The 27987-nt window shown below is 36.1% G+C and overlaps 1 protein-coding gene across 1 annotated transcript in view; it reads left to right on the forward strand.

Moving 5' to 3' along the window:
* Positions 1 to 17456: 17456 nt before the first annotated feature.
* The window catches only part of sha (shavenoid), a 57246-nt gene continuing 46715 nt past the window's right edge, over positions 17457 to 27987 (forward strand). Inside the window, exons 1-2 of the mRNA XM_036367424.2 lie at positions 17457 to 17623; positions 19925 to 20081. The gene's annotated coding sequence lies outside the window, so the exon portion shown is untranslated. The remainder of the gene's footprint in view (positions 17624 to 19924; positions 20082 to 27987) is intronic.

The raw sequence follows: 27987 nt of genomic DNA on the forward strand, positions 1-27987 counted from the left end.
AAATTGCGAGATTCGATTACATTAACCCTTCCTTACTTGTTAAACGTTGTTTTTGTTTATTTATTTCTTCTTTCTGAATATGTCTTCATCATCAGCGGCCAGCTAATGTGGAGTGCACTACTTACATGTACTTGTACCAATTAAGACAGCTTAATCCCAAACCTAAAAAAATTAATAAATTAATGGTGGTCAAATATTAACAATTAATAAACACCACATTATTGGTAGAAGCTGCAATAACGCAACTGTCAAATTTCGCTTCAACGAACTGAGGTAGGTAGGCAACTTCCTTTGGCAGCCTTCACTATTCTATATAATAAAAATAAAGAGATATTCCTTCTTACCGCTATTCTAATGAGTTGTAGAAAGTTTGCTTTAACTGGTTCAATTCGATCGATAATGTTATGCACTTGAACGCACGAGCAGACTGTGCTCTCTAAACCCGTTTAAGTTGTGCCGCAAGGATGTAATAATATGGAAAATTGACGTCATACATGTTACGTGAGGCGTAACAACACACAGTTATGTGGCTGACATTGCAACAATGACGTCCGCGAGCGATCACCGGCGCAGCATTGACGCCGACAGGAGACCGCCACTTGCAGTACCGCACATTTAACTAGTATGCAATATCAGTATTCAGTTATTCAAATACACGATTGTACGCATCCAGAGTACATTTATTTATAAGCCACCATGATACATCCTAAGGCTTTTGATCTGACCGTGGCGGTGGGCGCAATTTAAATTCAACAAACCGTTTAACCAACCAATAGAATTCATATGTACACTCGGTTATGTATGAAAGCTGCTGTGTTTATGAGTACAAGATCTCTAAATAAGATGGGGACTAAATCATAACTTTGCGGGATACGTCCGAATGATTGAGCGGAGTGGGTTTTTGTTAGTTATCTTATCAACAGAATGGTCAGCAATAGTTAACAGGTGAAGTGTGTGAATCAGAATCCCTTCACCTGCCCATCTTCGGTAGCTTTTCATCCACCACATATATGTGGCTGATCATATATAATACAGATAGTATGTTTTTATTCTTGTAGCAGAAATCGCAGAAAGGTGTTAGTCGGATAAAGGTGCGAGGAAATTCGGATAATTCCCCCTGCACTTTTACATTATATGTATATCTTAACTGTCGTTTTTGAAACACCCTATCGATAGATGTATAACGGCAGTGGCAATTCACTTTGCCAATGCGAACCACTGACATATGTCCAGCTGAGCCTGCTGTCAGATAACTTTAAGTTTGGTCGGAGCCAGGTGAACTAGCCGTTCAGACGATTGTGGTCCAAAATCAACATTAATCAACCATTCACCATACTTTATGCATTCACGCAGCATCGAGCTTTTCTAGTACTTGTTCCTGTTTGGCTTAAAACATTTGTTTGGTTTGTGGTCGGCACAACTCCTGCCACACGCCGCTGACCCCCTGCTCTATACTTTTCTGCAGAGACGCCGATGTCACGGGTTTATTGAGAGCAATTGCTTCTTACTTCATACTTGTTGTTATACTCTCGCAACCTGTTGCTACAGAGTATAATAGTTTTGTTCACCTAACGGTTGCTTGTATCACCTAAAACTAATCGAGTTAGATATAGGGTTATGTATATATAAATGATAAGGATGAAGAGACGAGTTGAAATCCAGGTGACTGTCTGTCCGTCCATCCGTGCAAGCTCTAACTTAAGTAAAAATTGAGATATCTTTATGAAACTTGGTAGACATCTCTCTTGGTACCGGGAGACGGTTGGTATTGCAGATGGGCGTAATCGGACCACTACCACGCCCACAAAATACCATTAATCAAAAACAAATAAATTGCCATAACTAACTCCACAATATGATACAAGACTGTTATTTGGTACACTGGATCACATTAGGGAGGGTCATCTGCAGTTAAATTTTTTTTAAGTGGGCGTGGTCCCGCCCCTAATAGGTTTAATGTGCATATATCCTAAACTGGTAAAGCTATAATAACAAAATTCACTGAAAGCAAATTTTTTTAGAACCTCTACCTACAGTGTGAAAATAGCTGAAATCGGGTGGCAACTCCGCCCACTCCCCATATAACGGTACTGTTAAAAACTACCGCGTTCAAAATTAGGCAGTGGGCGTGGCATGGTAAAACTTTGCGTGAATAATACGTTTAAAGTATGCCACCTTGTGACCAAAAATTGTCTAAATCGAACCAAAACTGTTCAAGCCCCTAAGTACTAAATATGTGGACCCCAGTGCCTATAGTTGACCTTCTACCGAAAATATCAGTCAATCCACAAAGAAATCTCAAACGAGTATACCATATGACTTTGCGAGAGTATAAAATGTTCGGTTACATCCGAACTTAGCCCTTCCTTACTTGTTTTTATTTTAGCCATGTTTAGCGTCACCTTTGCGTAGCGAATAAGTGTGGAGTAGCTGCTAATCAGGAATGAGCACACGAATAAATATGCCAGTGTGTTCAGTTGCATCTATGCGATGCAGATTAAATGTCAGTGCGTGTATTTGTTATTGATTGTAATATACCCAAATGATATTGAAAAATGCATTCATAAATAGTTTTTACTGGTTTTGGCATGCCACAGTTGTTTGGTTATTGTTTCCTGTGGCTTGTGGCAGTTTGGCGGTACCCATAAAGACCGACAGTCTGTGGTAACAAGTTGCGAGAGTATAATAGTTCTGTTCACCTAACGGTTGTTTGTATCACCTAAAACTAATCGAGTTAGATATAGGGTTATGTATATATAAACGATAAGGATGAAGAGACGAGTTTAAATCCAGGTGACTGTCTGTCCGTCCGTTCGTCCGTCCGTGCAAGCTGTAACTTGAGTAAAAATTGAGATATCTTTATTAAACTTGGTACACATGATTCTTGGCACCTTAAGACGGTTGGTATTGCAGATGGGCGTAATCGGACCACTGCCAGGCCCACAAAACGTCAATAATCAAAAAGAAATAAATTGCCATAACTAAGCTCCACAAAATGATACAAGACTCTTATTTGGTACACAGGATCACATTAGGGAGGGGCATCTGCTGTTAATTTTTTTGTTAAAAGTGGGAGTGGTCCCGACCCCTAATAAGTTTAATGTGTATATCTCCTATACCGCTAAAGCTATAATAACAAAATTCACTGGAAGAAAATGCTTTTAGCACCTCTACCTACAGTATGAAAATGGGTGAAATCGGGTAACAACCCCGCCCACTCCCCATATAACGGTACTGTTAAAAAATACTAAAAGCAAGCACTAAACACACCAGAGACATTAAATTTTATATCTGGGATGGTATGAGATGACTTTGTAGCAACCGCGTTAAAAATTAGACAGTGGGCGTGGCACCGCCCACTTTTAGGTGAAAACCCATATCTTGGGATCTGCTTAACCGATTTCAACAAAATTCAGTACATAATATTCTTCTCATATTTCTATATTATCGTACGAAAATGGGCGAAATCGGATTACAACCACGCCTATTTCCCATATAACATCATTTTAAATTCCATCTGATTTTTTCACTTTCCAGTATGCAAATCAAGCAACAATGATTATATTTAAAACTTTGCGTGAATAATACGTTTAAAGTATGCCACCTTGTGACCAAAAATTATCTAAATTGAACCAAAACTGTGCAAGCCCCTAGGTACTGAATATATGGACAATGGCAGTGCCTATAATTGACTTTTTACCGAAAATATCGGTCAACATAGAACAAGGGGGCAAGATCCACAAAGAAATCTAAAACGAGTTTACCATTTGACTTTGCGAGAGTATAAAATGTTCGGTTACATCCGAATTTAGCCCTTCCTGACTTGTTATACTCTCGCAACCTGTTGCTACAGAGTATAATAGTTTTGTTCACCTAACGGTTGTTTGTATCACCTAAAATTAATCGAGTTAGATATAGGGTTATATATATATAAATGATCAGGATGAAGAGACGAGTTGAAATCCGGGTGACTGTCTGTCTGTCCGTCCGTCTGTCCGTCCGTCCGTCCGTCCGTCCGTCTGTCCGTCCGTCCGTGCAAGCTCTAACTTGAGTAAAAATTGAGATATCTTTATGAAACTTGGTAGACATGTTTCATGGTACCGTGAGACGGTTGGTATTGCAGATGGGCGTAATCGGATCACTGCCACGCCCACAAAACGCCATTAATCAAAAACAAATAACTTGCCATAACTAAGCTCCGCAATAAGATACAAGACTGTTATTTGGTACACAGGATCACATTAGGGAGGGGCATCTGTAGTTAAAATTTTTTTTTAAAAAGTGGGCGTGGTCCCGCCTCTAATAGGTTTAATGTGCATGTCTCCTAAACCGCTAATGCTATAAGAACAAAATTCACTAAAAGCAAATGTTTTTAGCACTTCTATTGACGGTGTGAAAATAGTTGAAATCAGGTGGCAACTCCGCCCACTCCCCATATAACGGTACTGTTAAAAACTACTAAAAGCGCGATAAATCAAGCACTAAACACGCCAGAGACATTAAATTTTATCTCTGAGATGATATAAGATGACTTTATAGGAACCGCGTTCAAAATAATACAGTGGGCGTGGCACAGCCCACTTTTAGGTGAAAACCCATATCTTGAGATCTGCTTAACCGATTTCAACCAAATTCGGTGCATAACGTTCTTTTTATGTTTCTATGTCATAGTGCGAAAATGGGCGAAATCAGACTACAACCACGCCTACTTCCCATGAAACACCATTTTCAATTCCATCTGATTCTTTCACTTTCCACTATGCATATCAAGCAACAATGATTATATCGGGGTAAAACTTTGCGTGAATAATACGTTTAAAGTATGCCACCTTGTGACCAAAAATTGTCTAAATCGAACCAAGCCCCTAAGTACTAAATATGTGGACCCCAGTGCCTATAGTTGACCTTCTACCGAAAATATCAGTCAATCCACAAAGAAATCTCAAACGAGTATACCATTTAACTTTGCGAGAGTATAAAATGTTCGGTTACATCCGAACTTAGCCCTTCCTTACTTGTTTTTAATTAAATTTACCATGGCGGAGAGTTCGATGCAATTGCTTTACCAGCTGCTGCTGCGATCAGATGCTCGTAATTCAAATTGAACGAGTAGTTTGGGTATGAGTATCATTTCAGTAGTACCATATTGTCCCGCTGTTAGGACACTCTAAATATGAAGAGTAAAAAGGAAGGTTGCTATGAATAACCCTTCTTTCTAGTGAGTGTCGTAAAGTATCCATTTATAGAGAAATCTTGTCACTACATACTGATGTTTTCTGCAATTATTATCAATCCAGTCTGCCAACGTAATCTAATCTAATAGCTTATACCTATTCAATTTTAGTTTGACCCTAATAAAGCTCAATTAAATTTGAGCTTAAATAACAATTATTTCTCAAACAGAATGAATTTAATGAAATCAACCAAAAAATTTATAACTTTATATTTTAATTTGATTAAAATGTTTTAAACAATGGAAAACGATCTCACAGATATCCTCTCTATTAACTCCATTAAGAACTAAACATTTTAGCTCAAAGCAAAAAGTAATTTGTGACAAATATATTCCATTGTCTGAAAAGAAATCTTCACACATACTGCAATACAAACAATGCTAAGAAAAGACCACAAAGTGGAACTGTCAAAGCCGGGATGAAAAGTGCCGTTGTGCCACAAATCGCTGATACAGTTGTAAAATAATTACTTCGTATTTGCAGCAACTCTGCAATGATGTTGTTGGAACATGTGCCATCGCAATTGTTTACACTTTTATTGATGACACATTAATCTGTGGCAAAGAGGAACGTTCAAACCAAGAAATAAGAGGAAAACTTCAGTGTATGAAATTTGTGGTAAATAAGGAGTAATACTTACGTTTGCAGCAGCTCCACCGGGGAGATTACAATGTATATGTATAAAACAACTCAGTGTATATGTATACATGTATATAGCTATATGTTGCAGGAATATTCACATTGAAGCGTTAGCAGTGTCAGCGACAACTATTGCAAATTAGATTGTCTTTATGCTCGAATGTGTTCCGCATTGTATCTTGTATTGTGCAGTTCTTTGCTTTTATAAATGATATTATTGAGGAGTAGCAATCATCTCTTTTTGTAGACATTATGCTACAATATAAATGGTAATAAATAATGTAATTAATAGCAACCACAATAACAAGAGTGAATGTTGTAGGATGAACGGAACATGTTGCTGCCATTGTGCTCATTTCTTAATAGTGAAAACAAGAAGAAAATTTCGAAGAAATAGAAAAGCCACAAACTATGCCAAATTCAACTAGCTGGTACATTTTTTCATGAAAAGTTTAGCAACTGTTGATATACATACATAAAAATGTGTGCGTATATAAACTAATAATATAATATTTTATTCAATACCGAATATAATCTACATATCTATGTATTTGTTCACTTTCGCCAAGATATCTTACGTATTGACCGATATATATAGTTAAAGTCAACCGGAAGTTATAAAAGCATTATATGTATTAGATATATGGGAGCAACGGGAAGTATTGAACCGACTTTACTCTCTTCTGGCACCAAGAGATGTTATTACCAGGAAAAGGGGTTTTTAAAGTGTCATTGTTATATCTCATAGATCGATCGATATTTTCGGTGAACAGTCAGCCATAGGCACCCAAATATTTAGGGGGCTTGAGACGTAATATGTCATACCTTGAGGGTACTATTTGTGTAAAGTTTTATTTTGATAACTTAATTGGAGCTTGATTTATATACTTTAAAATCAAAGAGTCATATGGAATGTAAAGTTTTGATATATGGATGTAGGAATGGTTACAGTTCGATTTTACATAAAGATCTCGAAATATTGTTATATGCCGAATTTGTATGAACTTGGTTGAGCTGTTTTAACTATAGGATTTCGCCTAAAGAGCGGCAGTGCCACGTCCATTGTCCAATTTTTACATTGGTTCCTTTAAAAATGTTCAGCCTACTATTGCGATCCCCTGTACCAAATTACAGTTTTGTATCTTGTGAAGCGTAGTTATAGCACTTAAGTTTTTCCTCAATGACATTTCGTATGCGTGGCAATAGTATATTACGCTCATCTGCAATATCAACAATATCTAAATCTAGATTGATCTAAATTATTTTCAAAATTCGTCCATACGTCTGTGCAAGGTATACATTTTTCACAGAATAATTTTGTACAAAATGCTGTATTTCAACTACAAATTTAGTTGGGATACATTTATTTGGAACAGATGGTAAATATGGAGAGAAAATTGTGTCAAAAACTACAACAGCTACGTCAACCGGCTTGGTGGAAACATTGTATTTTATCGACTCGTACTACAATGAAAATGAAAAAAAGCCCTTATAAGCTCGCCCATCTTTGCTATAACAATATGGTGGAAAGTAACATACGTACACATATCGGTGTTATGATCCGATTTCACGGTGGCGAAATGTTTTTGAAACAAATAATGTATGCTAATATAATGGAGAGGGTAGAAGGCGAATTGACGATCGAAAATATTTTAAATTTTTACTTGTCTCTCTAAGCCTCTTATAGCGTTAAGCCTGAGCATTTCTGCTGTATGTGTGAATTGCTGTTGATATCGCGTGATCGAAGATTTATATATGTATGCAAAAGGGTGGCAACACCACCAGCGGAGTCGTTAAGCTAGAAAGTAGTCAAGTTGTCGAAAGTCAAAAGGACAAGTCGGAAAGCAGCGGTCGAGACAAGAGGTTGTCATTTCAGTTGTTAAGTCGTTGAGCCGTCAAGTCGTCAAATCCCCAATTCGGTTTAAGTTGTCTGAGCAGATATATTTTTGGAAATCACATTACTTTGTTTACTCTTATAATTAACATTTAATAAACATTTATACTTAACCAACAATTCACATTGTTACATGTATATGATAAATTAAAAGTTGGCGTGATCGCTATCCTTTGCATGATGAGTGTAAGTGGGTATAACTTAAGAATTTACTGTCTCCCTCTTTGTCAGAGGCTTTTTACACTTAACAACGGTTATTCATCTTACACATCCAATTTTATGTATTTTTTTTCTATTTAAGAAATTCCAACGAAGCATTTTGCAGTAGAAGATTTAGTTATCTTATAATAAACAGGTTTCATAAACATCCTCGAAGCTCCAAAATTATGCCGAAGAATTTATTAATTCCAGATATTTGCCTGTTCAGGAACGCCTCACTAACTTAAGTGGTGCAGCTCATGCGTAACCACTATGCACCCACTCAATGCGACATGTGGCATGTGGAAAGCAAATACCGTTTAACATATGTACATGTAAAAGCGGTAAGTGCTCAGTAGTAGAAACAACAGGATCAGCGCATGGAGAAATGCCACAATTTGTTATTGAATCATTTGTTGAACAAACGCCTTGGTTTTAAGAGGCAGCGTGCAGCCTCTGGGAACATTTGTTTTGCCTTTAATTGCTCCCAGTGGCGTGTGGACACAATAATCGAATACTATAGACATTATGCGCTACAAAACTAAATAGCGGTACCAACAACAATACTAGCAGCAAACACCATTCATGTACTGCTATTGGGTTATGTTATGCGGCAATGCAAAATAGAGCTGAAATGGCATGCTGTCGCTGCTGCTGCACAAATAATTGGTAGACTGTTGGCAATAAAAATTGTAAGAAAACTCCAACATACTTACATAAAAGCAGGTAAGCAGGTAAGCAAACAATGGAAAAAAGAAAAATATACTAATAAAGTATGTGCAGTCCAGAAAGTAACGTTTTAAACCTGATAGTACCGCTCCAGAAAAGAATGCCGCTCGTCGGCGGCGAATAGCAGCTAAGCATTCTTGATTTCAGTTGTTCGATTTGCTTGGCCACAAGTGCTCCCAGGTTTTTGGTGTAATTTTTCCTTGTTTTTCTTACGCGACAAGGCATTGTCGGCAACAACAAATAACATCTAAACCAGTGCCCAATAAACATTTCGTTTTGAGCCAACTTAGAGTTCATGTTAAGAATTAACTTTTTTCTCAAATCTCGAATCTCTTCTCAATAGTATTTCGGTTCAGTTTTCCCCAACAGATGTATAATACATGATTGTTATAGTGAAGGCAAATATATGAAGTGTATGTATACTAGATTTTTATTCTAAATCGCACGAATACAATTTTATCAACTCCTTTGCCTCGCTTCTTTTCTTCTAGTGTATAGGAGAGCAACTTAACTATTATGAATTCTTCTAAATTCACAAAGGAGAGAGAGAGAAAGGTTAGACGATTTTGAGTATTAAATGGCACAACAGATTTCACATCGGTAGGAGGAATAGTATTTTGATGTTTGTTGGGTGTGAACTACTGCTGAAAAGTAGAAGTGGCAATGGACAGCAGCGGAATTGAATTCCGTCTAAATAAGAGCATTCAACTGGTCTCTACTGTTAGATGGGAACGTGCAACCGCAACTAAGAATGTGCTTTGTGGCATGTCGGTATTACTGCGTACATTACTCGATGCAGCAAAAACCGTCATCGGGTAATACATGAAACTAGCGGTACTTATCTACAATTTAATTGAACGGTTTATGGGTGCATGTTGTTGCAACATTATGATTCACAGTAGCAGTTTTTGGTGATCTTGTCTGTAAACGAATATTTCAAAAAAGATAATCAGGGGTGTTGTATAATCTGTTAGTTGTCGGAATCACAATTGAAACCGATTAAAAAAATTTAATAGGTGTCATGAAGATTTAGATATTATTGGTTTGACGTTCGAAACAGAAATTGTATCGGTTTTCTTATCAGACAGAGCAAGACGATAGTCCATGACAGATTTAAAATGCAAGTTAAGAAAATCATTTATATTATTGTTACGATATTGAGTTTAAGGAAAAATAGCAGATATTTTAAGAATATTTATGTAGTCGATAATGAGATATAAATCTGTAACGCAAGCATGCATGCAAGTGGAGCACTGTGGTATCTTAATATCTTGCTTTTAATTTTTTCATTATTTATTTCTTCCAATAAAATAAAAGTTAAAATAGCGGAACTCATTGTCAATTTTAAAAGACTTTATTCAGCATTTTCAATTTATCAATCAAAAGCGCAAGTGTTGGTTCGTCACAACAAATCCAATTTGTATAACGCTTTTATTAGCTTCACTTGTATGTTTTTATGTTTGTAACATTTTCTGTGCAAGAGAAGTAATCGGACAACCGCCACGCCCACAAAACGCCTTTAAAGAAAACCTATAAAGTGCCATAACTAAGCTCCACAATAAGATATCGAAATGTAATTTAATACAGGGGATCACGGTAATAAGGGACACCTATTGGCTGAACTTTTTTTAAAAACGTAGCGCCGCCACCTAAATGGTTTAATGTACATATCTTCCAAACCGCTAAAGTTAACTCAACCAAATTTGCTGGGAGGAAGTTTTGGTAAATATGTACTTAATGACCCCCACTTCGTAGGGGGTTGGGGTTGTAAGGGGTGACACAATTAAGTGTCCTTTTTATGAATTCGAAGGAATTACCCGTCGGTCACCCCTTAAAAAAAAGTTATGTAGATTACAAATCCGTGAGCGGAAAGTGAATTTTTTCAATAATTTATGTATATTTTTCAATATTTATTTACACACTTTGCACATATCACATATTCAAGTCACTTAGTTGTTGTTGTAGCGGCAAAATTCTGTAGAATTCAGATCTCTTAGCTGTAATTACCAGTTCAGTGTGTTAAACATTTTCTTATGAAAAAAATACACTGAAGAAATGTAATAGTTAAAATTTCTTTTGTGCCGCGTTTTTATGGAATGAATGATTATACCAAAAAATAACCCTTTCTGCACTGGCGGCCTTCGGCCGCGCTTCAAAAAAATAACCCTGGTCGGTCAAAAACCGGGGTGTTCATAATTCAATTACGTCAAACTCCTTTCTGCACAAACAGCAGCGAAAAGGATTTTGACGCGCTTGAATTATGAACACCCTGGTTTTGGACCGACCAGGGTTATTTTTTTGAAGCGCGACCGAAGGCCGCCAGTGCAGAAAGGAGTTTGACGCGATTGAATTATGAACACCCCGGTTTTTGACCGACCAGGGTTGAATTTGGGAATATGCTGTTTTCACGAAATTTTAACCCTTCATATAATTTTTTTGAAGAGCGGCCGACGGCTAAATCCACTGAAATTGTATTTCACAGACTCCCTTCACATACCATCTGCAACCCCAACCCCCTCCGAAGTGGGGGTCATTAAGTACATAATTACCAATGGCTATGTTGAAAACTACAAAGTGCGATAACTCACTAAATAAATGCGCAATAAGCATTAAATTTCACAAACAAGATGTTAGGAAATTGGAAAATGGGTGTGGTACCACCAACCTTTAAGTGAAATCCTATATGTTAGGAACCATCGAACTAATTTCAACCAAATTTGGTATGGGAGGTTACGCAGCCATTCCTATCACATACTGGAAAAATAAGCGAATAATCGTACAACGACCATAAAACTATGCAGCTAAAAGTATGAACTATCCATCTTGCCAAAAAAAGGCCCCGAAAAAAACTGCTTTAAAAGCGTGCTTTTTAGTTCTTTTACACTATATTTATTATATTTTAACGGCGTAATAAGGTGATAAAATTATCTGAAGCCAAACTACCGTTGCAGAATACCGGGGAAAGTGTTGCTGTTACCATTTACTTACTAACTAATTGATGAGTCCGAAAATTTGTTGCATGCGACGTTAGTGATACTTTCTGTCGTCTGTGGCGAAGCCTCGACTGTTAATTGAGGTAAATATGTATTTTATGGGACCTCCGCTGCGTAATGGCGCATATGCATATATGAGCCTGTGCACTGATGCATCAACCGGGGAATTAAGCATGCGCGCAGTTGGCCATAAAGTTGTAGATATAAGGAATTCGTACGGTGTTGCATCATGTGTGTTGTGCTCTTGGTCGCTCTATCCAACAACTATTTAGCATATTTGCAAATAGCTGAAATGTGTATAAAATCCATTAAAAAGACGACCAATCAAAATTATGGCTCCAGTCACAGCTTCAATGCACAAAAAATTCGTCATAATTGTGGCAATTACAATGTTTGCCAATATTCTCAAACAGTTCAGACGTATGTGAAGTGTATTTTATGCCTCAATTTGTGGCGCCTTTTGCTACCGTTACTGAAAGTAAAACGATTTCCATGCTTTGAGTAAGAAGACTAAAATTTACAGTGTTAAAAAAGAGGGCATATATGTATATACTGGTAGTGCTCACGTCAATTCACAAAATAAGCGGAGTTTAGTAATGAATGAAATGTTTATTACGAAAGCATATGTGTATGTATGTGTAAAGCACAAAATATAAACTATGTATCTTTGAAAAATGTTTGTTGCAATTTTTTTAATAAATAAAATTGAATGTCTGGAAAATCATGAGTGTGTAAACTCATTGAGACACCTGTTCCTATCCTTTATATTTTGTAGCTTTCAAGCGACGCGACTTTAATTTTCACCTTATAATAATCAAGATAGTCGAAAAACTGAAATACATGCAAACAGACTCAGACCTCCAAAGGATTCCATCTTTATTTCAATATACCTGCATATGAGGTCAAAATTGATATGAAAGATAAGCTCTAATGGACTCCTTTCCACCGCTCTAATGTATATTGGTATGTAATATGTAATATACATCACTATAAAGCATGAAGTAAGCTTAAATCTATATTGTAATTATTGCCACGATTTTGTTGTGATTTGCGAAGAGTCAAAGAATAACGAATAAAATGCATGCGCCTTTTTTGTTACTTTGGATTTTATTACAATAGTACACTTACTACTTCACTCTAAGCATCAATTAATTAAGCCACAACCATAGTTCTTGCCACTTGCATCAGTGCATGGCACAAGTTAGCGTCAAGTTGCAGCATGGCAAAAAAGTTCCATTGGATATTATTGCTTTTTTGACTGCCAGTTAATGACTGCTAATAATTGTTATGGCGTGAAGCTTTTGAACACTAATCACGACTTGGGAAAGTGACCAGACGTGGCGCGGTGAGTGCTTAATGATGCATCAATAAAATATATTTGCACTGTAGATTAATATTCCTATGCATTTGAGCTATGATAGCTGTGTTGGAATGACCGCATCCTCTCTTTCTACTTCTTCTGCCACAATTGCAACTGTACAAAGGAGTTGTGAATATCTTGCAACAGTGGTCAGTGCATAAGTGACTGCATGCGGCGTTAATTTTATTGCTGCTGTGATTAGTTTGATAAAGTTGGTTAGAACAGGCGGCCAAATATGCTAACGGTGAATACATTATTACAGCGGTTGGCCTCCTGCAACAGTTATGTGACACCAAAGGCGTCGACGGCAACAATTCAATGGCTCTCGCAACACCGTCATTTTATCGCTGTTGATGCTATCATTGTAAGTATGTATGTATATAAGTAGGTAAGTTTGTTCTAGTGTGGCAAAGTTGGATAAAGTAAATGAAGTTCAATATGTTATTGCCCACTTTTCCTTTTACAGTTTTATTTATCTCTATACGGGATATTTGTATACAATGTAATGTGTGCGCTTTGAGTTATGATGTTGTTCAGCTATTTTTGCCCCGCGTCCGTGCTACCGACTAGAACACAATTTATGGCGAGGCTGATTTGTGGCGAGTAATAGCTGGGGGGTCTTTTCCATCGATGGGTTGTGGCGCAACAATTTAATTGTATACAATATTTCATTCGTAACTTACGACTTAATCAAATTCATACCGACAAATTGTGGCGCGTCGTTAATGGGCCAATTGCGTACTTTATTGATTAGGAATTCAAGTAAAGTGTGACAAGTTACATCATAATTATTTTAAAAGCAAACAAGTCGCAAAAATAAGGTGGAGTGGAGAGTATCAACGTATGATTTTACCACCTCATATATGTATGTATGTTAGAAGATTAGGTGCCATGGAAATGAGCAGAATAGCCAGAATTCGCAAACATCAGTTTCGTTCTGTTATAAGAACTTAGCTAAGCTTTTAAAATTACATTATGGATATAAATTTGTGTTTTAAGCTTATACTTGGAGATACTTTCATAGAGGTGTCTAAGAATCTATTTTTCAGAGTGCTAAGCTAAAAAAATAGATTCGTTTTTTTACCCACCCTAATATGTACACAAATATGTGTATAGTATATGCAAAAATAAAATATTTATTCCCATATGTACCCATGCTCACACCCGTCTACAAACTCATAGTGTTCATTAACACAATGGCACAAGGGCACAAGAAAACAGGCATTTGATTACTAATCGGGTAATCGAATGAGTTATTACCGTGTCTCTGCCAGGTTGTTGCATTATAAATCAAGGGGTAATTATGAATTTTACATGCGCATTGATGGCACAACGTGCACACTTCCACAGCAATTGAAGCAGTAGGGAAATTTTTGAGTAAAGCAGAAAATATTAGCAACAGCAAAATGCAGTTGTGTAATGCATACAAGACCGTTCAACATCTGCTACATATGCTGTGTCCGAGTAATCATTATGAGCGCTATTGCAAAAGGCAGAAATCAAAAATAATTGTGACGTGGTTACACCAATTTATTTACTTTTACGCGTTCATCAATTGTGCAACTTGAACCATTTGGTACGCCGCTGCACTTTCTAGTACTCTGCCACATGTATCTTTCACCACGGCCTACCGGATTCAATGGTATAAGAGGATTTTATAGGAACCACGTTCAAAATTAGATAGTGGGCGTGGCACCGCCCACTTTTAGGGGAAACCCATATCTTGGGATCTGCTTAACCGATTTCAACCAAATTTGGTAAATAATATCCTCATATTTCTATGTTATAGTATAAAAATGGGCGAATTCGGATTACAACCACGCCTATTTCCCATATAACACCATTTTAAATTCCATCTGATTTTTTCACTTTTCACTATGCAAATCAAGCAACAATGATTATATTTAAAACTTTGAGTTAATAATACGCTTAAAGTATGCCACCTTGTGACCACAAATTATCTAAATTGAACCAAAACTGTTCAAGCCCCTAGGTACTGAACGTGTGAACCTCAGTGGCTATAATTGACTTTTTACCGAAATTATCGGTCAACATAGAACAAGGAGCATCCACAAAGAAATCTAAAACGAGTATAACATTTGACTTTGCGAAAGTATAAAATGTACGGTTACATCCGAACTTAGCCCTTCCTTACTTGTTTAATATAAAGTTTTCCAAACACCTGAAGGAAGTTTCCCTGCTTTGATCCTTGCAAGTTGCAAGAGTATAAAATGTTCGGTTACACCCGAACTTAGCCCTTCCTTACTTGTTTTTGTTTGTTACGTTCAATATGCGAAGCTCCGACGAGGCGAAGAGTGAAAAAGTTTCGTTTTATTGTAAACTTAAATTTTCAATTCATAATTCACATTGTTATTAAAAATTCACTGGTTCTAAGTTATTTTCATACGAAGTTCGTGTTTCTAAATATTTTCATAAGGAAATGAAGTTAAAGAAAGGAAGTTAACTGGAAGTTTGAATTCCAATATTATGTATATGGGAGCTATGAGAAATATTTACCCGATTTTACCCATTTTAAACACAACGGCATATCGTTATCAGGAAAAGATGTTCTTTGCATTTTAGTAATTTATTTCGTATAGTAACCGTTATTTTCGCGAAAAAGTCCGCCATAAGCACTCGAGTCCATATATTCGATATCAGGAAGCTTGAAAATGTATGGTCCGATTTTGACTATTTATTTCATTTTTTGTACAAGTGCGTTCCAAGGTAAACAGTAAAAAAGTAACAAAGTAAACTCTAGTGGCGCCATCTATATTTTGACTAGTGCGTTAGAATCTGCTATCCGTTATCGACTTACAGTAAAAATTTCATGGCATTTCATCTATTGGAAGTGAAGTTATTCTGTTTTAAGTGTCAGTATGTTTTTGTCATCGGTGCGAAAATGAGCTTCGAACAAAGAGCCAACATTAAATTTTGTTTTAAAATTGGTAAAGCTTTTACCGAAACGTTTCAATTGATGAAACAAGTTTATGGCGATGATTGCCTATCCCGTAACAGAGTCCACGAGTAGTTTCAACGTTTTCAAAGTGGTCGTGAGTACATAAATGATAAATGAGCCGAAACCCAAAAAATCGCGCCTGGAGAAGTCAAAAGTGAAGACAATGCTGATTTATTTTTATGATTCCAAGGGTATTGTCCACAAAGAATTTGTTCCACCTACCCAAAACGTTAATGCGGTATTCTAGCTTGGAGTTTTGAAGCGTTTGGTGCGGAAAAATGCATTTGCCGATGAAAGGAAAGCGTTATGCAGACGTGGAGGCCATTCAAAAGGCTTGCACCGGCATACTGGCGACCATACCGGGCAACGAGCTAAAACACTCGTTCGACATGCTTTTGGACCATGCAAAAAGCTGTATTAAAGCAGAAGGAGACTATTTTGAATAAAATTAATTGATTTTGCCGATAAAACCATTTGTTCTGTCTTTTTTTCAAAAGTCCTGTTTACTTTGGAACGCACCTTGTAGGTATGTGAGATAGCTTAAATACACTAACTTTGCAAAGTTTTGTTATAATATTTTGGTTTGTTCATGAATTATGTTCTGTAAAGTGATAGAATCAAATGGAATTTAAAATTGTGTTATACATATATAAAGTAGGCGTAGTGACAATTCGATTTCGGTAATTTTCATATTTAAATATCTTTAATGGCTATGCAAATTTGGTCCAGGTACAAATGGACTAGATGTAAGACCAGTGCAACAAGTACAACGGTAACTATTTAACATCACTCTGTAAAGTATTGCTTTAACTGTGTAAGTAATATTTCTTAAAACACATTTATGAAATTGCCAGTATGTCTGTAGAAAACAAACAAACTACCATGAGCCTCTTAACTACGAAGCAAGTCACATTGACGAAGCTTCGAAGAAAGCTTTCTTTGCAATGCAATGTCGACGTTTGCTTTGAACAGCGTTTTGCGATGTTTCGATTCCATTTTGTATTTATATCGTGCGTAGCTCAATTGTCGTTGGTGCACATGCGCTTAGTAGTATTGCAAGCGATTAAAGCTACAAATGCTGCTAGCCGCCGGTGGCATGCTGACATCGAAATGCTATGATAGTTATGTACCTATGTATATACATACATACGTCTGAATCAGTAGCGTCTTATACGAGTGCTGCTCTGCTAGCCTGCTAGTTAATGTACAAGCTTCGATCTTCCTCACTGTCTTCGTACACACATGAGTATGTTTATACACATCTCGTTTAGCCATCATCTTCGTACCTGTTGCTATTGCTAAAGTTGGTAAGCGAGCTTGAGTACGTTCGTCTATGGGAAAAATTAAAAATCTAAGCTCGTCTACTGTGTGTGTTGACCAATGAAGAAGTTTCAGTCGGTCGTTTTCTTACAGAGGTTTCGTATTCATTCATTCAGAGTGGTGACGGCGACCTTGACGGACACGAAGCGCAAAATTTGTGCCCAGTTCGGAATATCGGCCGAGAAAAGTCTATTTCTAAAGGCTATGAAAAAGTGAGGGACTGAGAAGAATACTGAATAAAAACTACTCGAAGTTTGAACAAAGCAATCGATATAGAAAACTTTAAATAATTAAATGGTTGGTAAACGTTTGGTGTTGAAATAATGTGAAAAATGAGAAAGTGATTGATCATCAATGAAAACAATTTGAAATATGCAGGAATTAAAAAAAAGTAAAGTAAATCGAAGAAATAAAGTGATATGAGATGAGATTAAACAAAATTAAGTTACAAAAAAAAAATTTTTTGAGTGGAATAAATGGTTAAATTTAACTAAAATAATATAAAACATATTAACTACCATATAAAGAATTCTTGCGCGAATCGAGAAAGGTTTTTTGGTAGACAATGGAAAATCTTTCGCTCTCAATAATGAATCCGGAAACATCAATTTATTGATTTATGTTCAATATGCGGAATTTTAGTAATCGTAAATGTAGATTTTACATAGGCTTAATAAAGTTGATTCTTCTCTTTCCTATTCTGAAGTGTGTTTCTCTATCAAACTTTAATTAATAATTCTCAAAAAAACCTTAAGTTTGTGTGAGATATTTCAAAAACAATCTATGCTATTGGATATAAAAATGGCAAAACACAAAAAAAATTCGTATTCATCCTATGAGTATATTGAATGGTGTTATCGAATACAAATTTAGCAGATAGTTTCCAACCTTCTAACGGAATGAGAAACCTATATTAAATACAAAATGTTGGCCGATTTTTTTTATTTGCCCAAATTTACCGTAAATGTTTAGATGCAATTCACGAGGAAAAAATAGAATAGTGTTCGTGTGCCAAAGTGTTCACTTGCGCATGTTGCAGGCAAGCCTAGTATCCGCAAACAAATACAGCTCGATTATATACTTGTAGAAGCTCATTTGTCGGTAAATCAAAGAGCTATCAGTGCGCATAATCGGTGTTGGATCCCGCCAGTTCAGTTGCTTGCTTTCTTGGCTAACTGCTCTGAGGATATAGGCACGATGGCTAACCGTCTTCCATTCCATTCAAAGTGCTGGTGGCATGCATTACTATGCTCGCACCGAGTTTAAGTGAAAAGGGAATATATGCCTAAACAAACAGCCATCGAACAAATGGTGCTTGCCATATTTAGAAGGTGAAAATAAGACACTAAGAAAAATAAGAATCGAGGCGGCACTCTGTAAAATTGCACTAAACTTTCGATAAATAGCAAGGAGCATTCAAAGCTTAGCCGTAAAGCAATCTGTCCATGTATCTGTAAGTCATTCGGAGTTTATTGTGGAGGCGCACAGTGATCACCTGGTGGCTTTGACGTACCAATGCTGTCGTTGCATTAAAGCTACAATAACAACAAGCAAATATATTTCAAAGAGCTCAACTTATCTAATACATTTTTGTGGAAATTTTCGTTAACTTCTGTTTATTCTTATTTCTCATACCACTCTTCGGTACTCTGAACCTTTCCTTTTCTATGCCTCGCAGATGCATTTTCGTCAATTGGGGCATTACTCTCTTTGATTGGCATTAAACAGATACATAAATGATATATCTTAAGTCCCTTGTAAAGTGGTGATTTGCAGGCTGCACTGGCAAAAATTCTTGAGAATCTAATGTAGAGTTTTGTTTTTCACATTTTATCCGTTCTTAAGGTCATGTGACTAGTTCTCCAGTTGCGATTTGAGTGTTAGCTTTCCGATGCTTTCGAATAAATTTAACTTTTTTTTTATTTATTTGTACTCAAATAGTACCGTTTTATTGGATCAGCGTCTTAATAATACACATATGAGAAATATGTATATATGTACGAGCATATGGTTGTACATGCATATACATTTATGAGCTAATATCGCTGCGCTCACCGCACGATGCTCACAAAGCCAAATTGCATGTTGGCGTGTGAGAATGCAACAAAGCAATGAAATATTTACATGAATATATAAAGAGATACGTGTAATAAATGATGCACTATAGCGCCAACCGACAACGCAGGCTATCCAAAAATTTACTAGTACGTTTTTATGTGTATCTATCTATTTGTTTTTTTTACACTGATTTTCACGATATCTTTTCTGTGCGAAAAATCCACATTTGATGGAGAAGAATTATGTTTGGCAAAGGGTAACTGCATTGTTTAAACCTGAAGTGCATGAATGGCAATGGGAATATGGATAATATGTTACAAACAGAAAACAGTTAAATAATTGTAAATATTCACCTGCATTACTTCAATGTAACGGTGCATATATGATTTTCGAAAAAAATCCGATCAATGCATAAAACAGAAAATGAGTAATAATTAATTGTGTTTTAAAATATTGATTCTCTCAGTTATATCTATTTATTTTACTAGTAGAAATGTGAAATGTAAAATGTTGCCCTTAATAATTATAAATTTACTTTAGTTTCAAAATGTGAGTTTGGACCAGAAATCTATAAACATTATTATTTGTAAATAAAAACACTAACAATTTCCACATAAAATCTTTAACGGAACAAAAAACTAAACCTAAGCTTGATAAAATTACGTGTAAATCATCTGGAGCAAATAAGCAGACACTGGTAAGTTTAATATTTGTTTTTTTGTTTAAGAAATGCATTTTTAACTATTTCTTTTAGTTACTTTACAATATGTACACTTACCCCAGCTGAGTTTAAGATGCAAATCTTAGCCATTTTTCTTTCAAAGTGCATAAAATAATTGTGTTAAACAAACCAGCAAATGAACATGTATGAACACGTATACGTATTATATAAGATGAAGAAACTAATAAAATGAGATAATTAAGTTCGGCATTTCCCTTCCTTTGGTTTCAAGAACCGCCTTGTGTTAACAGCGTCTTTTATTTTAGTTAAGGCCTGACTATTAGAGCTTGTCTATGTAATTTGCTTCAACAACCACCTAAGCATATTTTAGTTTTCCAGTCTTTGCATTCGTCTCCAAGTCTTGGTGGTTGTCTGGCCCTTCCCAATAAACATTTTTAATTTTATAGTGAATAATTCTTTTATAAGATTATGGTTCTTATGGTGCGCTCAAAGAGTTTTTATTTTAGGAATTTTTTAGACAACAACAAAATTGTGCAAGTGGTTACCACGCCAATACTCTGTATTCATTTCATACATATACCTATATGAATGTAAAATTTTTCTTTCATTTTATCACTGATTTTCTCTTTAATGTTACTGTCATATACAGGTGCCATTCTATGAAGAATTCTAAATCACTTTATGCTTACACCTGCAGTTTTTTTCGAGCTGGAGATGCCCAAAATCTAAGAAGTTGGCGTTTAAAAAGGAAAAGTAGCTTATTATTGATATTATTTTCAATACCCGAATCCGGCACTTGTAAATTCATTTTGTTTTTGTGGTCAGTTGGGAATAGGTTCGATGTTGATCCATGAAATGGTGTCGTGAAAGTAAACATGCACTTCCTCCAGCCCCTGCTCAAATATTACAAGAATGCTGCAGTATATTTGAGAAAAATTGCAACTTGTTTTTGAAGCTACTTTTAACTAAATACAGAAAATTTCTATAGTATTTTCCGCCGCCAAGTGAAATTAGAAATCGAATTTATAATTCTCTTAAACAACTTTCTTCGAATTTTCTTTACAGCGTTTATCTTTTGTTATTGTTATTATTAGCTTAGCACTTACATATTTGCATATACATCGTATATATACAAATAAATACATAAATAAGTATGTGGCAGTTGTACGTATGTGTTTTGGTGAGTGGACTTGACTAAGTTTGTTGGTCTGAAGCGTAGCACGGTCTAATAAATTTGATTCCAGTTTTGTAATCCAAGCCTTAAATTGGGTTATCTAATTCGCTATTTTTGAGTTTATGTTCAATCTGTACAGTTATGGTAAATAGATAAGAAAATTGTGCGAATACTCATTGGTGTACGAACGATAGGCCCGAAAGTTGGGAGGTATTTATTCGATCGTCATAGAAACGTAACATTTTGTTTCCGAAAAAGAACATTAGAGACCCACAGAAAAGTATTTGTGGCTAGTTAGAATTAATGATTAGTGACAGCAAAAAAACTACAAATCGTTCGATCACGATGTATACTTAGTTGAAATATTCCACTTCAGCAGTATTTTGAAAAAGAAACGCATCAATTTAGTATTTCTCGGGGTTCAAATGATCTACATCTTTTGATTAATTTATTTGTATAACCAATTCAATAGGTAAATTATCAGGCCCCAAAGGAGTTGTTAGCTTCAGTTAGTGAACGACGCAAGAGCGTGGACCATATAAGCTGAATTGAATTTTCCCCGTAGAAACGAGTCAGCTGCTTGCTCTTTTACAAGGCAGGGTTACCAGTCTTGATATTTTATACTAATTAAAAAATAAACTTGAATATGCTTAGAATATTCTCAAAATAACTGAAAATTACAGTCGAATACAAATATTTATAAATAGGTAGACTATTTTTAATAGTTGGATGTTAGCTTAGATATTTTACATTAAGAAAAATTATAACAGAAAAGCTAAATGTGTGCAAAACTATCTATACGTATAAATTGAGCAATGGCAACACGGCTCAAATGAAAACAAAAGAGAACAACTGATTTCTAAGTTGTCACTACTTTTATTTTCAATCTGCTGCTAATTGGTTATCTTAATTGAAATTAATGGCCGTCTGAGTGGCGCACACTCTGTGATAAGGAACTGTGTACGTACATACATATCCCCACAAAATTTGGGATTTTAACCACATGCAAACGCATTATAGTTAAATTCTTTGATATTTCTGCATTCACCACGAAAGCTTTGAATATTTTAAGAGTAATTATGTATATACATATATATTCATACTTGACGTGAATACAAGTACAATTAGCGCTTTTTCCGACGCCTTATCAGACATGTGTGGTACAAACAAAAGAAAGCGATTGCGACAATCTTTTTCGACGCGGAAATGTGCTCATTAAGGTGGGTAACAAAAACTAATATTTTTTTTCACTTGCTACTCTGAAAAATACGACATCTCTACGAAAATATATCCAAGTATGAGCTCTTAATTGTAAGGTCCTCCGCCTTACAATTTTATATTTTTTTCTTATTATCATATCTCGGTTCGAAGTACTTGTAAAAGTATCTCTCACAATTTCGTATGAAATTTTCTGCTCTGCAAAAATGGTCATATATAATTTTTCGATTAAGCATATTTTTTTTTCATTGTAATATGATCTATCTGATAATAAGAAAAAAATTTAAAACTGTAAGGCGAAGGACCTTCCAGTTACAATTAAGAGCTACTTGAGATACTTGGAGATATAGTCAATGCGGATAATGATAATTTAAGTCGTAACCGAACTGTTTTAGAGTTACGTAATATTCCTTTGTTTATATAAGGGTATTTTCAGCAGAAGTTATGTTGGTCGAATTTGCCAACAATGAATGATTCTACTCTATTCAAATTATATTTTAAATGTGTGATTGCCTTTGTGAGTCGTTGGTTGCAATTATCCCTCAGGGAACAAACACACGCACCTCCTGGCCACATATTTAACAACGGAGAAAATTCATTTGCAGATCTTGAGACTAAGGGGTAATATCTTAAGTACTTCATTCTGGCCAAGGGTGCTTAAGTGCCCGCAGACTATTTCTCGGCCAGACGAATTAACTCACAAATGATTCGCGTTAAACGAAAATTGCTACACTCTGAAGCCGCCTCTTGTAAGATACAAACTTTCAAAAGCAACAACGGGACCCATTCGAAGCGCACAATCGAAATCAGGATCAAAATGCGCTGGCTGCCAATAGGCCACCGTTTTGGTGCCGATTAACATATTTATGCAGTAGTTCTAGTTTTTCTTTGCACCAGATAAACTATCAAAAGGCAAATAGCTCAACATTTTTGCTTAGACAGTTTCGTAAAATTTTTCCTTCTTTTTAGGTTAATTTTTCTGAAAATAGGTTCATGTATTTATTTCTGGGTTATTCATTTTAAAACTTTGTTGTTGCACATTGTTTGTGTGGCAAGTTGAGTTTGTAATTGCACTTGTGTGTGAAAAAATGAACACTTGAAAGAAACAGTAAATATTTAACGTGAATGCGTTGCAGCCCAAATTGCCACACTTGCCGCATTTAACTGCACATTTAGTTGTTATTACCTGTCAACAGTTGTTTCCCACTGGCGATAGTTACAACGGTAAGAGCTTTTGTAGACCAAAAAGTACATACCATATGTACATATGTAAATAGATTTTGTAGTGTTTTGTAATTACTCTCCGCAAATTAACGTTTTTGTTTTTGACTTCTGTTATATACTATTTCCATTCTTGCAGCACATTGCTCGAAGCCCTGTTCTGGTTCCTGATGTCGTTGTTGTTGCGTGTTTGGTAGCGTCTGTCTTGTAATTTGAGCTTGATTGCCCAATTTCACACCAACAACCGTATCACTTGCCTCACCCATCAAGCTGCCTCAACCACTGACGCCTCAAGTGCTTTGGGTACATACATACGACCTTTAGAGTGGCAATTGTTTAATTACTTTACTGTTAGTTTCATACACTTTTTCAAGTAGAACAACCACATTGCAATAAATGTACAACAAATATTGCCAGTTGGTTAGCTTTAATATGTGTCTAGTATGCAAAATGCGAGTATATACCAATAAATATTATTTCGGAACATGCACCTGTATGTTCACATGGCGACTAAGACTAATATTTATAAAATAGAGATTGAGAGTCCGGCAATCGCTTTCCAAGGGTTGCCCAAATATATTACCGTTGAAAAATCTTCCATCTTTAAAACATAGTCTGTGTGCGGTCCCATTAGACACACTTTAATATATGCTCAGACCCATTTACTCATTAATGGAGAATTATTTGAAAACATTCGGACAATTAATGCCAAATTAAAATTGATATCACTCGAGGAGCATGCATCTTTTCCTCAAATGGTAACTGTAGCGGCTGTGTGAGCACACATAATTGCTATTATTATTACGGTATTGTTTGTGTTGAATGCAACCGAATTTAATTCTGTTGTGGCCATGTTTGCGTGATACACATATAGCCGTACTCAGTTGCATCTGTAGGCAATTAAGCAAATGATTGAGGCCGGGCATCAACAGAGCGTCTCGGTGCAAAAAATCTGTAAATGGGTAAATGATACTCACCAGTTACAACTTTACTGGAGGGCAGTAAAATCGAAACGGGAACCAAATTTAAAACCACATATGAGTGTATGAAAATGTGTGTGCGAGCAAGCGCGGCAAATAAACATAAAAGGTACACATGAACAAGCTGCAGCAATAGCAACAAATAAAATGCTAACGCAAATCAGCGAATGCAATCACAATGCTTAAATATAATTAAAAAGTATTTCACAGTATACATATGTGTGTACATACACACCTGCTAAACTTACCCTGTAATGTAGCCTAAAAACTACCAAATGACGTCTAGAATCTTCTGACTAAAATCGAACTACTCTGAATACGATCAGATATTTACCAATGTTTGGAACGTTATTGCACAAATTCGTTTGTTGAATCAGTACTTAATAAATAAAGATACAGAGAGTCTGAATAAAATCCTTACATAAATTGTTCCTCAAAATATAAATTGAGCTACACAGTTTGCGATTGGTATCGAACTAGTATGATACTGGTCTATTTCTGTCCAATATCGAACAATTGGACCACCATGTGCGGTAACTCCGGTCAGTGTTTCCGAAGAAGATATTTTATATCTTCATTTTAACACCTGCTTTTTGAAGATTGTCAACTTTGACGCAATTACGTTTTGAAGGCGAGGGATTGTACACTTCGAAATAAATATTATATCATAGAAAATTTATTCACTTTCACGTTTTTAAATGAAATAAGATTTTTAAGCCGCAAGTAAATATTTGCTGTAATCAATAGTAATGGAGTCAGTGGGACAGACAGCTGGGAAAATGAGTACATTAAATTGTATGGAGCTGATGACTTCTGCACACACACCTCTGAGGTGAGCTACGATTATTTAACGAGTGTATGCCGTTACAAACTCATATGGGCATGCACACATATAGAAGTGAACTTGGTAGCCTAAACAGCGTTTAAAAAATTATAAATTCCCTTACAATTTTGCGATGCTAATTTGATGTAACTAAAAAAGAGACTATTGCATGACTGAGCCATCTATCTGAAAATTTTGCTCTGGGTGCACTCACAAGTGGAACAGTATTTACATATTTATATATTGTACATAATTGCATAATGTATATGTATATATCTTGTTAGAAGTAACCGCATATACTCGTATTGCATAATTTGTGCACATTCATTCATATTCGTGAAGCAGACTTTCGTTCAATGATCCCTGATTTAATTATACATATTATCTGCTTAGTTCGGAATGGTGCAAAATTCACTGGCTCTTTCCGAGTCGGGTAACTGCACTGCTGTTAATCTTAACACACAATACTGTGCAGTGTCATGCAGCAGATAACATTCTGACCAAGAGAATTTAGTAATAAGTTAGTTTTACTATGCTATTAGCAAAGTCGTATTTTACACTCTATGCGGGTTTTCCTATGCTCAACTTAGTAAAATTATCGATAATCGAGCTATTATTTTGTTTTTGTAAAATAAATCTAAATAGAGAAATACACAATTTATTTATGTTAGATTTTAATGTAACGCGATCTGTTATCAGCCAATAAAGTCAAATCGAGCATCAATTCTAATACTGTTTATCATCTAGACGAGTGGGAAAGGGGTGAGGTAGACAGTCTGAGGGATAAATTTCAATAGGGATGAGTCCAAACTAGATAATCGAGTGGGAGGCGGTATCTTTTCAACAAAATTAGACATCAGAATCGCTTTCTGAATGCGGAACCACTGCAGTGTCTTTCAGCGGCTTTGAAATCTCTAAAGTATCTTAGGATTTCATCAAAACAAGTGAAAGAATGCCAAGATCTCTTGATGGATCTAACATCCTATTTCACGATAAACCCATTGCTGCGAAATGACTGGATTTCCGATGATGATGTGGAGAGTTAGGGATATCTAGGGAGCAAGAGGCTTCTAGATGATAGGGTCAGGAGAAGGTGGGGTCGGTCGGGTGACTTATGAGTACATCCTGGACATTAGGTTTGTTAAGAGTAACCCAGACTTCAGATTATGTCTGAGTATAGGTTTTTTGTTTACGAGACATGGGCCTTTGAATGCATTTTTGCATCAGAGGCACCTTTCTGATAGGTCGGGGTGTTTGTGTGGGGCGCGATGTGAAGACTGGGTTCACTTGATCGCGGAGTGCTCGATGTACTCGGACATTAGGGATCACGGAGGTATGGAGAGTAGCTGGACTGACGGACATTTAGATGTTAGCGGTGTGATCTCCACTAGTCGGAATGCGGCGAAGGCGTTTAACTGGGAATTAGTTTCTTGTGTGAAAGGTGTGTGCGTGTAATGTGCATATGGGGTCTAACCCCTGGTTACCAGTCCAGAGCAGTATGGAAGCTCAACTGGTAGTAGCTTCAGCTAGGAGGTCTGACCGGAGACTTAATTCTGGCACCACGGGGAGCAGGGGACCTTGGAGTTCGCTCCAACTTGCTGTGGTTGATACCCAAATGCGGGAAGAACTGATGTTTTGCCAGTTGAATGTAAAATTGCATTGCAACCGGGTTCCGGACCCAAAGTACGGCAGAGATTTTAGATAGGTCTCGAACCCTACCAAGGTGGTTAGTGTGTCCAATCCACACTACCAATAGGTACTGAAAAATGCCTAGCACTGAGAGTTCATTGGTAACTGTAAAGCAGCAAAAATGGAATATGGGCCGCACATGTCGACTATTAAAATTCAAAAGCAATGACATAAGAACTCTAGTAAAACTGCTAACAGGTCACTGTCCAATTGTTAGACTTGCCAGAAAACTGGAAACACCATACCAAGATGAAGAGACTATAGAACATATTTTATGCGAATGCCGTGCTTTGTATAGCAAAAGCATTGTAACTATTGGTAGAGGGTTTCTTAACGATGTCTCGGAGGTTACACAAATAACACTTCTATTACTGATGAATTTCATCAGGAGCACATGGTGGTTCTTAGAAGACATAATGGAGTGAGGGGACTTTATTCTTGATAGTTTTGAACATCGAAAACTGGATATAATTCTATATAAGTTTTAAGCCAATGCAAAATACATAAATAAAATGGTGCAATTATAATGAATTGTTTTCCACTGAGCACATAATATTAATATTCTGCCCTTCGTAACGATGATGTTGTCTCAAATCAAAAAAGAATGAACAAGTAGAACTGACTATACCGATGCATGTCATGTAAACATTCGTTGTGAAATTGGTGATTGATTGATTATATTTTATAAATTAATTTGCTAGTCTGAATTATTTACTTATTACAGATCGATTTCCTATTTTGGAATAATAAATTTATTGTCGTGGGAGTGAATCTTTATGTTTTGTTTTGAGCATCTATTTTTGGTTTAATATCGAC

Source organism: Bactrocera oleae, chromosome 4 (genome assembly GCF_042242935.1).
Source record: "Bactrocera oleae isolate idBacOlea1 chromosome 4, idBacOlea1, whole genome shotgun sequence".
Taxonomy (NCBI): domain Eukaryota; kingdom Metazoa; phylum Arthropoda; class Insecta; order Diptera; family Tephritidae; genus Bactrocera; species Bactrocera oleae.